At 51.9% G+C, this 16,299-nt stretch overlaps 1 protein-coding gene across 1 annotated transcript in view; it reads left to right on the forward strand.

Moving 5' to 3' along the window:
- The window catches only part of PHB1 (prohibitin 1), a 444,472-nt gene that overhangs the window by 351,248 nt on the left and 76,925 nt on the right, over window positions 1-16,299 (forward strand). The gene's annotated exons all lie outside the window — the stretch shown is intronic.

Here is a 16,299-nt window from a genome sequence, read left to right on the forward strand (position 1 = left end):
GTATAATCTCTCACACAGTGCACACACACACACACAGATATGAACACATAGATGTATCCTCAACCATTTGCCTTCATTAGACTATGTTTCCATAAGCTGATGAGCTCCCTGGAGGCAGGGACTATGGTTTCTTATCTGAATGCCTAGTACACAGTAGGTGTTCAATGAAGGTCTGCAGAAAGCATAAAAGAGTTGAATGGACTCACATCCATGTACATCTCCAGGACCACACTCATCATGCTCTAGAAAACTTGGAAGTTTCAAATTATAGGCCCTGGCAACCCCAGGAGATTGCCACCAGTCTTTTGGCAGGAAGCACTCCCACCTCCACCTTGATGCTCAACCCCACCTTGCCTGTCCCCACCCTTTCCTGGTTCCCAGACAGCCCTGGAGCATAGAGTTGTAGGGGGCAAGTCTATAAAGCTCATCCCCTCACCCTGAACTTGGCCAGGTGTGGACCTCAGTTTCAACTTTGAAAAAATAGCCTTACAGGAAGAAGGGAGAGATTCAGACACTTGTGCTTAGGGCAAGCTTACTACTGGTAGGTGATTTCCCAGTTAAATCATTCATTTGTGGGAGTAAAAATTCTGCCCTGTGAGTTTCTTTCCTGTGTAACCAACAAAATCCAGTGGCTATCCCCAGAAAGGACAGGTAGACGTCAATCACTGTGGCCTTGGCCATGAATGTGAATAAGCTACCTCCCACGGCTGGGCAGAAGACACCAGGCAGCCATCCCCTCTTCAGAAATCCCTGAGGATCCCTCCTCTCAGACAGGGATTGCCTCTAAGCTGCCTCCTCCTGCGGCTTTTAGAGGCCTGCCTTTCCTCTCAGCTGAATTCATGGAAGGCAGGAAGGAGCAACATCAGTACTAAGAGCAGCATTGAGCAGCTTACTACCAAGGGTATCAGCAGTATGGCATTAACTTAAATACTTCTGTTATTAATTTATGATCCTGGTGACTATTATTGCCAAGGTTATCCATCTCAACACAATTTAATATGACCCACATCACCATGGCTGGGCCTGGGTTATTAATAATTTCCATGGTCTTGATCAATTTAAGCCTTACTCGAACAATTACAAACAGCAATTGTTACTATTATTAGCAGTATTTCTATGATTAAGCCTAAGCACAAGACCACGATGTAATGCTGAGTGCTGGTGGGGAGACGCTGTGAATTGCGCAGAGAAAAGAGCACTGAGCTGAGAGTCAGACAGGCCTGGCCACATATGCCTACACCTCCCACTTCATCGTCACATCAGTTACTTCTGCCTGGTCTGTGGTTATGTCATCTCTCTCAGCTTCAGTCTCCTCATCTATAAAATGGGATTTTTTTTTAGAAAAGGTCCTATCTTAAACAGCAAAATAAAGTTCATTAAAAAAGAGACTCAATCTCCTTTTATTCGTTCAACCCATGCATTTATTGAGCACGTGCTATGGGCCGTACATGCCCTGCTCGAGGTACTGAGGATACAGCAGTGAACAGCAGCAGCCACCTTCATGTAGCTGAGGTTCCGGTGTGTTAGGATTGGATATGAAGGATTATAATGTGACACCTTGGCTTGACCGTTAGACAGACTGTGATTAGAGTGCTCCTTTGCTGGGACCACTGCCATCACAATCTCCATCACTGTCACCGTCCTGCCCACCATCACCGTGACACGAGCATCACTACCAGAAGCACCGCAGCTATCACTGCATCCCACAGCTGTCCCCAGCACTGTCATGGTTACCACATCATCACTACCACCATCACCATCATCACCACAAATGCCAGGCCATGGCTACTGCCACCACGTGCCTTTTGATGTCTGCACCACAAGCAGCAGGGACTCCTGTTCTAATGAGTGCTGATTACATAGGTCCACCCCTTTTCCTTGGAACAATATTGGAGGTTCTATGGTGCCACTGCCTGCCCCAGCCTAACTCCCTAATTGTCATGATTCCTGGCCACAAACATGAGCATGCTTCAGAAATTTCTGTCTGAGTCAGCTCCCTTTCCCCTAAACCTCAGCACTTGCAGTCACAGCTATGGGAGGGGGGATGGAGAGAGGGCTCTTAGGAGCTGACCAGCAAGGCAGCACCAAGGGGGCAGCAGTTTTAATTGAAAGGTCCCCTCAAACCATCTCCTATAGCAGAACTACAGGTATTCAGGCCCCCTCCTCCCACCACATATACACCAAAGGCCTCCTGGGCCAAACAGTGACCAAGATGAAAAGGTGGAGGATCCCAATGCAGATCTACATGGAGCTGAAAGTCGTAGTGGTGGGTCAGACTGCATCTTCAGGAACTGAAGTGGGAAGGGTTTGCCCCTCCCCTCTTTATCTCACCATCCCTCCATCACCCTGCTCCTCCAGGAAGGCAAGCTCCTAACTCATACTCCCTGTCCTTCCTCTCCACTGGGACCCCTCACCTTGGGCCCCTGTAGAACTTTGCTCACAGCTCTCTGTGCCTGTGTACAGCAGTCCCTGGGGAACCAGCCTGCAGCTCCAACTCACTTTTAAGCAGAAATGGGGATGCAGACAATGAGAACTCACATTTACTGAGATGTCCTGTGAGCCAGGAGATCCACCCAAGTATCTCCTTTAATCCTCACTGTAAGCTCATAACTGGAGGAGGGCATGGCAAGCCACTCCAGTATTCTTGCCTGGAGAATCCCCATGGACAGAGGCTGAAGTCCATGGGGTTGCAAAGAGTCAGACACGGCTAAGCGACTAATCACAGCACAGCACATAATCTCATAAGGAGGTGCTAGCTTCACTATATACAGATGAAGAGACTGAAGCTTAAGGAGGTTAAGCCACTAGCTCAAGGATCCCAGAAGGAAGCAGTATGCCATAAGTGGCCACTGTACAACCAAATGTCTCAATGTTAACACCCATGTTCCAACCGCTCCTTTCTTCCAATGCAGCCCCTCCAGCCTTCCCTCCAGTGAGCTGGGGAGATAGAACCTGCAACTCAGAGGGGCTGCACGTGGCCCTTCAATACTAGAGCTCAGTTATCCTCTCCTGACATGCATTTGCAGAATCTGGGTTTTGGCCAGGGCTGAGGCAAGCCAGATCTCTGTCTTTTGATTGAAGACATGATTTCCAGCTCTTCTAGTGAGCACTCACTTTTCCTGCTTTGGGAAAATCACCCCCTCTCTTCCCCAGTTCCAATGTCCAAGCAGAGAAGGGATGAAGGGCAATGGGCAAGGAAAGGACAATTTCTGAGGGGAGGGAGACGAGAAGGTGCTGGGCCTCCCCTAGCTGCATCCCATCTGCCTCTGGCAGGCCTCCAGGACAGATAAGTGAAACTTGCTGCCCCCCATTAGGAGCTAGCTCCTTGGATTTGAAGCGTGATGCAGTGATTACCTCTGAGCTGCCTCCTTCTGGGCTGCAAAGGGGTTCTAACCAATGAGGGGGCAGGGTGGGCTGGGGACTAGTTTCGGTCAGCCCAGTTGGATTCTGGAACTGCATCAGTAGTGAGAGGGGAGAGGAATTCACTAATTTTGGAGACCAGTTAGATTAACTGGAGCATCAGAGTGGGCCAGTTCCGCGGTGCCCTTCCCCACCGTCTGCACCAACCTCAGAGACTGGTGCTCCTTTCCTGCCTCCACCCTGTCTAACCCACATTACTCAGTTTCTCCCAACTCTGAGCCCTTCTATGGCCCCCATGAGAGTTGTTTCTTCTCTTCCTTCAACATAACTGTGGCCTTGGTGAAAGCCTTCCATAATTCCCATCTGTAGTCTCCCTTCAAAGGCCACCCTTCCTCACACGTGTCCTGTTTTGCACTCATACCTCTCATCAAGGCATCACATCTGATTGGTTCGCTTATACATAAGCAGTAGGGATTTAATTTTACCGGACTCTGTGTCTTGAAGAAGAGGTTCCCAGAGAGGGCAATGCTATACACAAGTGCTTGGATGGAGAGAGTTCCAGGCCTTGTGGTAAGGGCACAGGGGACAGATTGGGTACCCTGTGCCTCAGGGTACCTTTGCTGCTGACTCTGGGGGCCTCCCTTCTCTTTGTCTTTGCCTTCCTCTCAATAGCACATTTCCCCTGAAGTACCCTTTCTCTAGGAAATTCCTCAGGACACCCCAGTTAGATCCTTCCCAGGCAGAGTTGCCATGTAGGTCTCAAGGACAGAGTCACCTCTCCCGCTTTTTATCCTGCATCCAAAGACGTTATAGTTGCTATTATTTAGTCCCTAAGTGGTATCCAACTTTTTTGCTATCCCATGGACTGTAGCCTCCCAGGCTCCTCTGTCCACAGGATTTCCCAGGCAAGAATACTGGAGTGGGTTGCCATTTCCTTCTCCAGGGATTTCCAACCCAGGGATTGAACCTGCATCTCCTGCATTGGCAGGCTGATTTTTCACCACTGAGCCACCTGGAAAGCTCAGGACAGTTCAAGACATTTTAAAGACAACCTGAGTAGGGCTACCCACTGCTGGAGGAACATGAAGATGAGAGGGTGAGGCATGGGAAGGCCCAGGCCTAACATGTATATCCTGTGTGCCCTTGGACCAGTTCTTTCCCCTGCTCTGAGCCTCAGTTTCTTTAATCTATAAAATGGGCATAAGATAATCAGTCTCAGAGTTACTGTGAGGAATCAAAGAGGTCTTGAGTGTGTGTCGTGGGAACTGGGCAGATATCAATTACTCTTATTCTGTTTGCTCCTGCTGATGGTGGCTTCTGGCCTGCAGGCTGGAGACCAGATGAGAGGTGAGGTGACATTTCACCACTGGAGAGGAAGCTTGGGGGCCTTCCTGCTGCCACTAAGAGCCAGAGCTGTGACAGGCCTCAGGCTCCCGCACAATTCCCACGGGAACCGCTGGGGGAGGAGACAGCCGAGGCCTGGGCTTATCTTCACTCTGGCGCGTCTGGGAAGCGGGGTCAAGTGCGATTGTCTGGGTTGGTTTTCTAGCAGAAGAGGGTAAAGGGCCTAGATACACAATCTGTTAAGTGTCCCAGTCAAGAGAAGATCCCCAGGAGGGAAGGGGGAGGAATTGCCGGGGAAGGATCCCTCGCGAGCCCCACTGTTCCAAGGCCAGATCCGCTGGGCTGGGGGAGCCCTAAGATAGGCCTGGCTCTCTCAGTCCCACCCACTCTGCCTGCTGGCTGAGGGGGTTCCAGTGGGGGAGAGAGCATCCTTGCCCTGGGTCCTGCCACCCTGAGGAGGAGATGCGAAACCTAGACTGCCCTTGTCCTGTGGGAGCATGTCTGAAACATGGATGCAATGCTGCCGTCCCCTCCTGTATTCTCAGGGGCTGGGGAGAGGGGACATGGCCCAGGGCCTTGGGGACCGCCTAGTCTAAGAGGTGTGTGACCTGGGACGGCGCACTGTGCCTTTCCAGGCCTGTGCTCACCTGTCCTTCCCAGGCTGCCCCTGTTTCCACTCCCTGTGGAGCCTGAGGCCAGGCTTTTGTGTGGCCCAGCCCACAGGGAGCTCCAGGGAGGGGCGGCAGGTGCGGGTGGGGGCACCTCCTGGAGGAAAGTGCTGAGTCGGCACTCAGAGCTCCTGTTCCATTATTCATCCTGGCAAGAGATTTCCCTCCTCCTTCCCAACCCAGGCCCACTCTCAAGAAATGCCCCCCCCCTTTAAAACCCCCCTCTCAGCATCCCCCCCTCAGCTGGAAACTCTTAAGCAAAAAGGTCGTCAAGATGATTAAATGCAAACAGATTTTCAGCTCTTTTTTCACTTTAATTAAAAATGGGCTCTCCATTCAGGGGAAGCTGGAGATGAAATAGCAGCTCCCCAAAGGGCCTTGTGCTGAAAAGTTGGGGGGGGGGGTGGGGAATGCTCAGGGATGTCTGAGGGTTGGACTGTGGTGGCCTAGGGTCAGGGGCCTGGCCTGGAATTGCCACATGCCCAGGGCCCTGCCCACAGAGGGCAGCAGGAGCCCTGAGGCCTTGGGCACTGGAGACAGACAAAAGCAGAGGCAGGCTGGTGGGGGGGCGGGGAGGGGGCACGGGCAGCATGTCTGCACCCTGGGGTGGGGGTGGAGTGGGGAGCAGGAGTTCCATTTCCAAGACCTTCACTACAAGGAGTGCTCCAGGATGGGGCAGGAACAGGTTGCCATCCTCCAAAAGGGCTGGGGCCTGCACAAAACATTTAGGATAGAAAATAACAAACCGATAAGTACCTCCCAGAACAACATGGAAGCAAACCCGGGCGATGGCCCAGTGTACCCACGACTGGAGACTAAAAGAACTAGGGCAGCTGCAGTAGGCTTCTCGAAGGCGATTTCAGATCCCAGTGAAACGGGGCTGTGCAGGGCAGCAGTGGGAAGACTGTGCAAAGGGGAGCGAGACGAGACACAGAGGGTTTTATTGCATTTTACTATGAAGATGGAGAGATGAGGAGAGCAGGGAAAAGCCATCTCTCCTCCTCCTATCAGGGATCGGGAGCCAGGAGAGAAGGGAAGGAATGGCAGGGGAAGGGATTTGGTTAAGACACCTGAGAACATCTGTAGTGGGGAGGAGGGGAGGGCGGGGGAGCTGGCACAGGCTGCAGGAACAACAGGAGCCCACAGCCCTTGGTCACGGGGAGAGTGTAAGAGGCCAGGGTTGCATCTGAAGTTCCGGACCGCCTCCGCACTTCACGGGGAGAGGACACTGCCGGAGGGAGAAAGGCCTCCCACCACTTCCTATACCTGGGCTGGGTGGTCCCACCTGCCTCCACTGGGATGCGAGGGTGTCCAGTTGGTCTTTATCCCAGGAAGGAAAGTGATCCCTTCCTGGTAAACTACCCTGGTGTGTGGGGCAGCCCAGAGCCCACTGTGCAGCTCCCAGGCAAAGAAGTTCCCCGCACCTTCAGGGAAGGGCTCACAGGGCCTTTTAGAGTCCATCCCCAGGTCTTTTCAGTTCTATATTTACAGCCACCTTCCACTGTGAATTCCACCAAAGTTAGGAGAGCACAAGGCAGGGGAACCACCAGCTAAGCGAGGCTCCCAGGGGAGGTCACAGGTGTGCTGGGCCTTGATCTCACTGGAGCCGGGAGGGGAGGCTGTTCTGAGCACCAGGGCTGTCCGAGGCTATCCGAGTGTGGAAGGAGGCTGTCTGTGTGGAACTGCTGAGCCATCAATGTGGGGCAGCACAGGGGATGGGGGAGAAAGTGGATTGAGTTGAGTTCAAGTGCATGGAGCTGGTCATGCATGCTGGGAGCACTCTGAAGGCCCCTTTTCTTTGGGTGACAGATCACTCCCTCTCCTTGAAATGCCCAGCCTGCGCAGGGGGCAGGCAGCAGGATCCAAGCCAAAACGTCCTGCTTCTCTGAGAATCTCTGCCCATCCACCCTCTTCCTGCTGTCTCTTGCTGTCTCTGGTTCCCATCACCCTTTGTCTGAAGGCCTCTCCCCAGCAGTTTTGGGAGAATGAGCGTCTACGCCCAAACCTCAGCCACAGTCTCCCTGACTGCCCCCTGTTTCTATAGGCTACCGTGCAGTATGCAGCCCAGACCAGCAGCCTGGCACCTGCTGCTCCAGGAAAGAAATTTGGCAGGAGAGGGGAGGGGTGCTGGCTTGACACTAGGTGAATGGGGAAGCTGAGCCCAGACCATCCCCCACTTCGCCCAAGCAGCCCCTTTGCCTTTGCCCTTACCTCCTTCATTCTGTTTTTAGAAAAACCAGGGGCTCCATGGCAGGGAGTAGCCTATTTTGACAGAGTCCAAATAGAGCAGTGTGGGGAGGGGCAGTCGAAGGGGTAGGAAGTGTGTCTCTGTTGGCGGGCACAGCCTTGCCCGGAACTCGCTTTTCATCCCCAGTGTTAATTATCAAAATTAACCAAACACTATAAATAACCCAACTCGGAGACTTGAAGAGCCTCACTTCTAATTAATTCATTTCCAATCAAGACACTTCTGCGCCCCCCTACCCTAGAATCTGAGGGATAGGGACCTCATTGTGCAGCTTTTCAAATATCGAATCCCTGGCTCCTGAGATGAGAAAGCTCAAAGAGAAAAAAGAGAGGAAGGAAAAACACTCTGCTTTCTTGGAAGGGGGTGGCCTATAAATAACCCCATATCGGTGCATTTGATGGACGACATTCGTGTCTAGATTGGCTTTTGTTGGGATGAGGAGACATGGAGGGTGGGGGTGGGGTGCGGAGACTTCCATCTGCCGCCTCCTTTACTGGGCAATAAATTTAAAGCAAGACTGTGAGCGCCATCCAAGGCCTCCGTGTTGGCTAGAGCTGGGGAGACTGATCGATAGAGGAGGAGGAGGGATGGGGTAAGGGGAGAGAGAAAAAGAGAGAGAGGAAAAAGATAGAGAAAATGCAAGCCCCAGAATGAGTTCAGGGAACGGGAGAAAGACAAGAGGAGAGGATAAAGGAATGAGAAAGGGAAAGAACCATAAGGAGGAGGGCAGAAGGGAAGGGTGGCAGGCAGGAGGGGCTGGAAGGGTCATTTCCGTCCCCACCTTATGCTATGACTTTGCCAGAGACCTGGCGAGCTTCTCCAGGGCTACCCTTCCTTGTGTCCAGCTGCCTCATGCCAGCATCCTCTTGTGTCTCCTCTCCTGGGCTGTGGGCATCCGTTGAGCAGTTGGGTGGCCTATGTGCCCTACCTGCAGGCAGGCCCTGGCTCTGGATCCCTGCTTGGAAGAAGACCCCTTAGGTTCTGCTCATTGCCTTCCTGAACCAAGTGCCCTGCTGGACGGTTGCCTGGTGGAGGGCACTACAGGGCAGAGATGGAGTCAGAAGAGAAGCAAGGAGGAAGAGATAGAAAAGGAGAAAGGAGACAGAAGCTGGAGCATGGAGAAGAAGAAAGAAGGACCAAGTTCAAGACTGGATGACAGGAAGGAGAGAAAAGCAGAGACTGAGAGGCAGGCATAGAGACAGAGGAGGAGACAGGAGGAAAACGGCTTTGGCTCAGGGTGCCTTGGTGCCCTGGGGTCCTAACCACAGGGCCTGCTGGAGCTGAGTCCCTGGATGCCAGGGCTGGGTGGGCTCCCTCAAGTGCTGTGACCTCAGGCAAGTGAGTGCCTCCTCTTTACACATCTGCAAAATAGTGGTCACGTCCACCTTTCCTCCTCCTGACATGGTCGTGAAAATTAAATGAAGTTAAATACCTACCAAACTTTTAACCAGGATCTGCCTGCCAACTCAGGAGCCATGGATTTGACCCCTGGATCAGGAAGATCCCCTGAAATAGGAAATAGCAACCTACTGCAGTATTCTTGCCTGGAAAATTTTAAGGACAGAGGAGCCTGGCAGGCTATAATCCATGGGGTCACAAAGAGTCAGATGTGACTGAGTACACAAAAACTGTCCTGAAATGAACACTCAGTTCAAGATGGCTGTTGTTATTACAATCAATGCTAGTAGTAGAAGTACTAGTATTAACAGGAGGGCTGGTTTTTCCTCCTCTCACCCTCTGGCAGTGAGCGCCTCCAGATGACACACCATCCTATCCTGCAGCAGGTGGGCTGTGGCGCCAGCCTCCCCACCCACCAGACTTAGACTGGGGCTCCCGAGGGCAGGGCTGTGTCCCTCGTCCCAGAGTGGGGGCTTCCTGAACTCTTTTTGGGTGGGCTGGGAATCCCCCGGGAGAGGAGGTACAGCCCAGGTTCCCTTATGACCCTGAGTGCCCACTCTGGCCCTTCACGGCCAGAGGGCCTGGGACTTGGGGTGGATTATTGACCAACTGACTGAGTGGCCTGTGGAAGCCACAGCCGAGGGGGCTGACTCCAGCTGACCTTTGCCCTCTCTCCCGACCCTGCTGCCTCCCATTAGAAACAGTCCACCTGGTCCTCCTCCTCCTTCAGCTTCTATCCCCTCAACTCTGGCTGAGATGAAGGGATGGACCGGGTTGGCAGAGTGGCTCTTCCCTGATACATCCTGTCCTTGGCCTCTCCTTCAGCAAGATGGGAAGGGGTCTGCTGGGAGCCAGCCTGGGGAGGGGTCTGCTGGGAGCCAGCCCCTGGGCAATCTGATCTCCATTAGGCCTTTCTCTGGTTCTCATTACTGAAGCCCAGGCAGCTTCGGAAACGTGTAATTTCCCTGGCGGCTTTTCTCTCTTTCCTCTGCCTTTTGAGGTCCCTCTCCTGTCCCAGTCCTCCTTGGAGGCCCCAGTGGATCAGCAATGGGGTACACATGAGTCTGAGCTTTATGGGGGTGCCCATGATATGACCTTCAATCTCAGCCCAACTCTGGGGGCACGCAGAATGCTGCCTTTCCTCCCAAATAAAAGATAACTCCCCTCTCCCTGCTTACTTCCCCTGGGGTCCCTGACTTTACCCTCCCCCACCTGCAGCATACACCCCAGAATCTGAGAGAAAGGGTTACTGACTGCTCCACTGGGCCTCCGCAGAAGGTCTGTGTCAGGTTCCACCCTAAGGAAGGGAGGCAAGAGTGAATGAACTGCATGAATGGTCAAGCAAACAAATGAATGAAGAATGGCAGCAGGGGCCAGGGGCAGAACTCAGCCAAGGAAAAACGCAAAGCCAAAGATGCTTATCGCCCCTGTTTATTTCTCCAGCCTCATCACCCCACCCTGCCCCCCTTTAAAACTGCCTTACTCCCTCCTACTCATTCACACCTTGACCTAGGAACTGCCTTTTCGGGGAAGCCCTCCATCTTGTTCCAGCCTGTGTGACCCACGTGGGACCTCAGGCACCTTGCTCCCCGCGCCCCACCCCCCGCTCACCAGCACGCCGCAGCATGGTCAGTGATTGCCTTCACTATCTGGCTGGATGCTGAGCCTTTTGGGGAGGAAAGTGAGTGTGTCTTATCCATCTGGTATTCCTCCTCGCTTAGCACAGGCCTGTGTAGCAAATACTAGATAAGTGTGGGTGAATGAACGCGTGGGTAAGGAATGAATGGAGGAAGAAGATGAACCAACAGCAGCGTAAACAGCACTGGGAGAGGATAGGAAAGTCAAGAACGCGTGCCCTCCGTGAACTTTCTGTAGCCTTGAAAACTCTAATTAGAAACCAAGCGTCGGCATGGGGAGAGGAATATGCAGATAAACGTGGAGCTGCACCTCTACCTAAATTCAGTATGCCGTGTGCTCACGACCAGAAGCGAGCGATTGTGTGTTTTTCCATTTTAAAAACTCTCCTTTAATATTGGATTATTATGTTTACAATTCGTGAGTGCCTTTTTAAGGACATTCTGAGGTTTTGGGGAGCAGGGAGGAATCCCCAGATGAACAGGAGAGATTGTGGAGAGGGTTCCCCACTGTCCGCTTGTCAGGTCTCTGGCTCTGCACAGTTCCCACCTCCTCCTCCAGGACTGGACTGTGGCCTGGCTGAACCCAGATCTGCTGGAGGAAGGAGAGAGTATCCTGCTTGCAAGGGAGGGCAACTGCAGAGCCTAAGTAGCCTTGATTAAGTGTCTAAATGGACAGGCCTGGGCAGTGCCCAAATAGAGTGTAGCAGACATTGTCCCTGCCCTCTGGGGCTTCCAGGATGCCAGACACACAGACGGGGACAGACATAAATGGGCAGCCAGGGATGAAAAATCAGACTCTGTGTGTGTACACATACATATAAGATGACCCTCTCTCTTCTCTCCACCTGGTGAACTCCTATTCACCCTTCAAAGCCCAATCCATTTATCCAATCATTCAGGTATCCATTTGTCATGGACATCTGTTGCTCAGCACCACTTTTTAGCTGATGGGAAGCCTCCTCTTCCCAACTCTTTTGTGAGGAGAAGCTTACTTTCACTTTACTTTCACCCTTCTTCCCACTCCAGGAGTGGTCCTGTGACTAAAGCCTGGTAACATGTGATCAGTTTAAGAATGAGTATATCACTAAACCCATCCAATTAGAGTCAGCCCTGGGATTTCTTTGGGGCTGCAAGGGAAGAAGTACTTTCTTTGCGCTGGGATACTGAGCTAAAGTATAGTAAGCCTTCTTACCATCCCTTGGGCAGAGCCTGACTGAGTGTAAAACCAACGCAAGAGAAGAGCCAAGAGCTGCTCAATGGTGACAATGAGTATTTGCACTCAGCTTTGCCTGGATATTGATGTTAACCCCCTACCCGACTCCAGGAAGCTTAGTTACATTGAGCCACATTCTCCCTCTCTTTTCACTTTAGCCAGTTTCAGATGACTTTCTGTTCCTGACAGGCATCATTTCACTTATTAAACACCTACTGTGCTCCTCCTCTGTGCCACGCTGAGCTGAGGGGTGGAATCCGAGGATGTGGACACCCAGCCCCTGCCTCCCAGGAGCTCAGAGTTTCCTCAGCTTTGTCCAAAGGTTTCCCCTCTATGCTGCCTGGCCAGCTTCCACAATGAGGCCCCCGTCCCCTCTGCTCCCTGGTAGCAGGTTCACATTATCCATTCAGTATTCACCGGTCACCTGCTGCACACCAGGCTCTGTGGTTCCTCCTACCATCCTACTGTTGTAGACCGTGTCTACATCTGTCCCTGCGTCTGCCTGGTAGACTGTAAGCACTTGGATGATGGGTGCCAAGTTGGTGAATCCTCAGCCCCTGACATCTGCGCTTGTTCCTGTTTGTTGCATGGCTGAATGTACCTCTCGGGGTGTTTCTATGTACTGGGGGGAGGCAGGGTCAGTCAAAGATAAGGACAAGACGACATAGAGCAGAAGGGCCTGGAGGGTTCTAGATCCAGCTAGGGCTCTGCCAGAAAAGCCAGCCCACTTCTCTGATCCATCCAATAAGCTTTCCTGCCAAAGCATTCCATAGGCACTCCTGCCTCTGAACCGATCCTAGAAATTCTGCCCTCTCTAAGCCTCACCCATAGTGTCCCACCTGGCCACGACCTAGACCAGTGTGAGGTGTCACTGAAGCCCCTCCTCTTGGGCCCATCCTCCCTCCAGCACTCTTTAGCCAGCGTGGGGATGGGGCCTCCTTGAGCCCCTGGAGAGGCAGAAATCCTTAGACTGACACAGACTGACTCATTACTACTTCAGACCCTTTGCCTCCTTTGTCCTCTTGTGTCCCTAGCCTCCTTTTTCTCTTCCTATCCCCGCTTCATCCTCCATTCTTTGTCCTTTTCCTAACGTACTTCTCCAGCTCTCCCATCTTTCCACTAGGTCAATCCCTCTAGTCCATGTCTGCAGCTGGGTACATTTCTGTAAACAATTAAGTTTGTAATAAATTCAATTGTATTACATCCTTATTAGAAGTTTATAGCATTTGGAAAGAGGGGCTCGGGCAGCTAAGAGGCTGATATCCTCTCTGACGGCTGAGTGCCTGGAAGTGAAGTGCTCCCATTTGCAAATTAACTTGTGCTTAACATATTTCATTATCTCTGCACATTTCCCCCTGTCGAATCATCCTGAGTCTCTCTCTTTCCTCCCTCTCTGCCTGAGAGAGTTTCTCCTCCTTTACCTTCCTCCAGGCCCAGGAGACAATCTCCTACAGCAGAAGGATGCAGACTATATAGCAAGAAGGACTTCCAGTTGGTGGTTTAATCACTCAGTCGTGTCTGACTCTGCAGCCCCATGAACTGTAGCCTGCCAGGCTCCTCTGTCCATGGGATTCTCCAGGAAAGAATACTGGAATGGGTTGCAATTTCCTCCTCCGCGGGATCTTCCTGACCCAGGGATTGAATCCGGGTCTCCTGCATTGTAGGAGGTCTCATTAGCGCCTGAGCCACTAGGAAAGCCCCATGGTAGTACCTTAAAAGAATCCTTAGATAGAAGGAGAGGAAGGGAGAAAGTGAAAGAGTCTCCATCCGTGAAGCACTGAGGTCACAGGTGGAAGAAAGGGAGGCTGGCCTCCTCGGGCCCAAACCTGAGGGCCTGGGACCCCCAGAGTAGTTGACATGATTCTCTAACCCAAGACTCTGGGTTAGAAGTGGGAGAAAACAGCTGCACACATCTGGAAGACGCTTGCCCAGCTCCATTAGCCCAGGCACCAGCCAGACCGTGTTTGATGTTTGATCTTGCCCTCAGCACAGGGAGGAAGCCAATGAAATGTCAGAGACTGCTTATGGAGCCACCCCCTGCCACCAGCCTGGCTCCCCTCCCTAGATCCCCTGACAGCCTAAGCCAACTTCCAAGGCATAAATGAAATGCCAGAAAACCAAACACTGACCCCCCTACCCCCAACCTCACAACAGTGGAGTCAAAGCCAATTCCCCATGGGTGGGGGTGGACTGCTGGAGCTCCTACCCGCTCGCACCCCTCCCCAAGCTTTTCTTTCTATCTCAGGCCCTAGAAGAGAGGCTGAGTGCCAGACCACAGTCACGCCTCATTTTGGTTCTTTTTTGCAGAGGGCAGGTAACTGATGGAGATTTTTATAGGGAAGCAGTTGTGATTCCTGAAGACTTATTTGGAAGAGGAAGTGCTTGTGGATACCTAGGGCTTCCCTGGTGGCTCAGCTGGTAAAGAATCCAGCTGTAATGTGGGAGACCTGGGTTCAATCCCTGGGCTGAGAAGACCCCCTGGAGAAGGGAATGGCTACCACTCCAGTATTCTGGCTTTGAGAATTCCATGGACTGTATAGTCCAAGGCATCGAAGAGTCAGACACGGATGAGCGACTTTCACAGGAAGACAGCAAACTGCTATTAAGTAGGACTGGAATGTATAGCAAGGAATACAAAGTTAATGTGCATTTACTGAGCACCTACTACATGCATAGCTACAGAGGTCCACAGGGGAGGCAGATAAGTAAGTGGATATAAGTAGGTTGACAAGGACAGTTAAGCCACCACAATATTTGGAGGCAGTGACACTTGAACAAGGCTGAAAAGAGTGAATAGGAGCAAACAAATCAGAAATGAGAGAGGAGACTCCTAGGCTGTTGAAGGGGAACTGACATAACCCCTGAGATGCAACAAAGCATGAGTCTGTGGGGTGGGGTGGGTGGAGACAGTTTTGGAAAAAGCTCACATCTAATAACCCTTCACATTTATACGGCACTTGACATCTTGCTAGGCTCTTCTCGAAGTCATAATCTCGTCTAACCTTCCCCACAATCCACGGGACGCAGGCTTTAGATGTTCAGTGTGGGAATGAGGAGCCTAAAGCTCAGAGAAATCAAGTGACTGACCTGCAGTCACACAGCGGCTGCTACAGCTGCATCAGAGCTGAGCAAGCCCTGTGAAGAGTCGCTGGTCCTCACGGGGCTTTCTGACTGAGGGAGATGGTGTGTGTGTCGGGGGTGTCCAGACGGAGTACCCGGGGCCATCCTAGAACTGGGAACACTGAAGCAGGGGGGAGAAGAGAGTGGGCAGTTTGGACAGGCTTCCTGGCCGAGGGAGGGATGGAGGGAGGTGGAGGCGGGAAATAGCTGGTGTGAAACTTAATGAAGGTGGTGTTTGGGAGAAAAGGAGAATTGAACAGGCACAAGGGAGATACCAGAAATTGTGAACTGGATCAAACTGAGCCGGAGTGGGATGACAGTGAGGGAAGGGGCTGAAGGCAGTCCTGAGGGACACCAGACAGAGGAGGCAGTGGGGGCCCCAACGTGGGGAAGTGGCTGGGAGTGGGATCTGGAGAGGAAAAAGCCATATCCTGGTTTCACAATTTTCTAGTACCCACCATCTCAAAGGAGTGAGAATGAAGCAGGCTAACACTTAGTGTAGTCCCTGGTACTTGATGGCATGTAGGTTCTTTATAGGAAGTCCCAGGGACATAACGGTAGAATCAGAACTTCTGGGAGAAAAACTAACATTTACTTAATAACTCCTGTGTGCTAGGAGCTATGTATGAAACTTCTACACTAGTTAGAGTTTTCCAGAGTTGCTGGGTCATAAGACTCAATGGGGCGATTTAGATCCTTTCAGTTCAGTTCAGTTCAGTTGCTCAGTCATGTCCGACTCTTTGCGACCCCATGAATTGCAGCACACCAGGCCTCCCTGTCCATCACCAACTCCCAGAGTTCACCCAAACTCATGTCCACCGAGTCAGTGATGCCATTCAGCCATCTCATCCTCTGTCGTCCCCTTTTCCTCCTGCCCCCAATTCCTCCCAGCATCAGGGTCTTTTCCAATGAGTCGACTCTTTGTATGAGGTGGCCAAAGTATTGGAGTTTCAGCTTTAGCATCAGTCCTTCCAATGAACACCCAGGGCTGATCTCCTTTAGAATGGACTGGTTGGATCTCCTTGCAGTCCAAGGGACTCTCAAGAGTCTTCTCCAGCACCACAGTTCAAAAACATCAATTCTTCAGCACTCAGCTTTCTTCACAGTCCAGTTCTCACATCCATACTTGACCACTGGAAAAACCATAGCCTTGACTAGACAGACCTTTGTTGGCAAAGCAATATCTCTGCTTTGGAATATGCCATCTAAGTTGGTCATAACTTTCCTTCCAAGGAGTAGGCATCTATTAATTTCATGGCTGCAATCACCGTCTGCAGTGATTTTGGAGCCCCCAAAAATAAAGTCTAACAC

This window comes from Capricornis sumatraensis, chromosome 8 (genome assembly GCF_032405125.1).
Source record: "Capricornis sumatraensis isolate serow.1 chromosome 8, serow.2, whole genome shotgun sequence".
Lineage (NCBI taxonomy): Eukaryota > Metazoa > Chordata > Mammalia > Artiodactyla > Bovidae > Capricornis > Capricornis sumatraensis.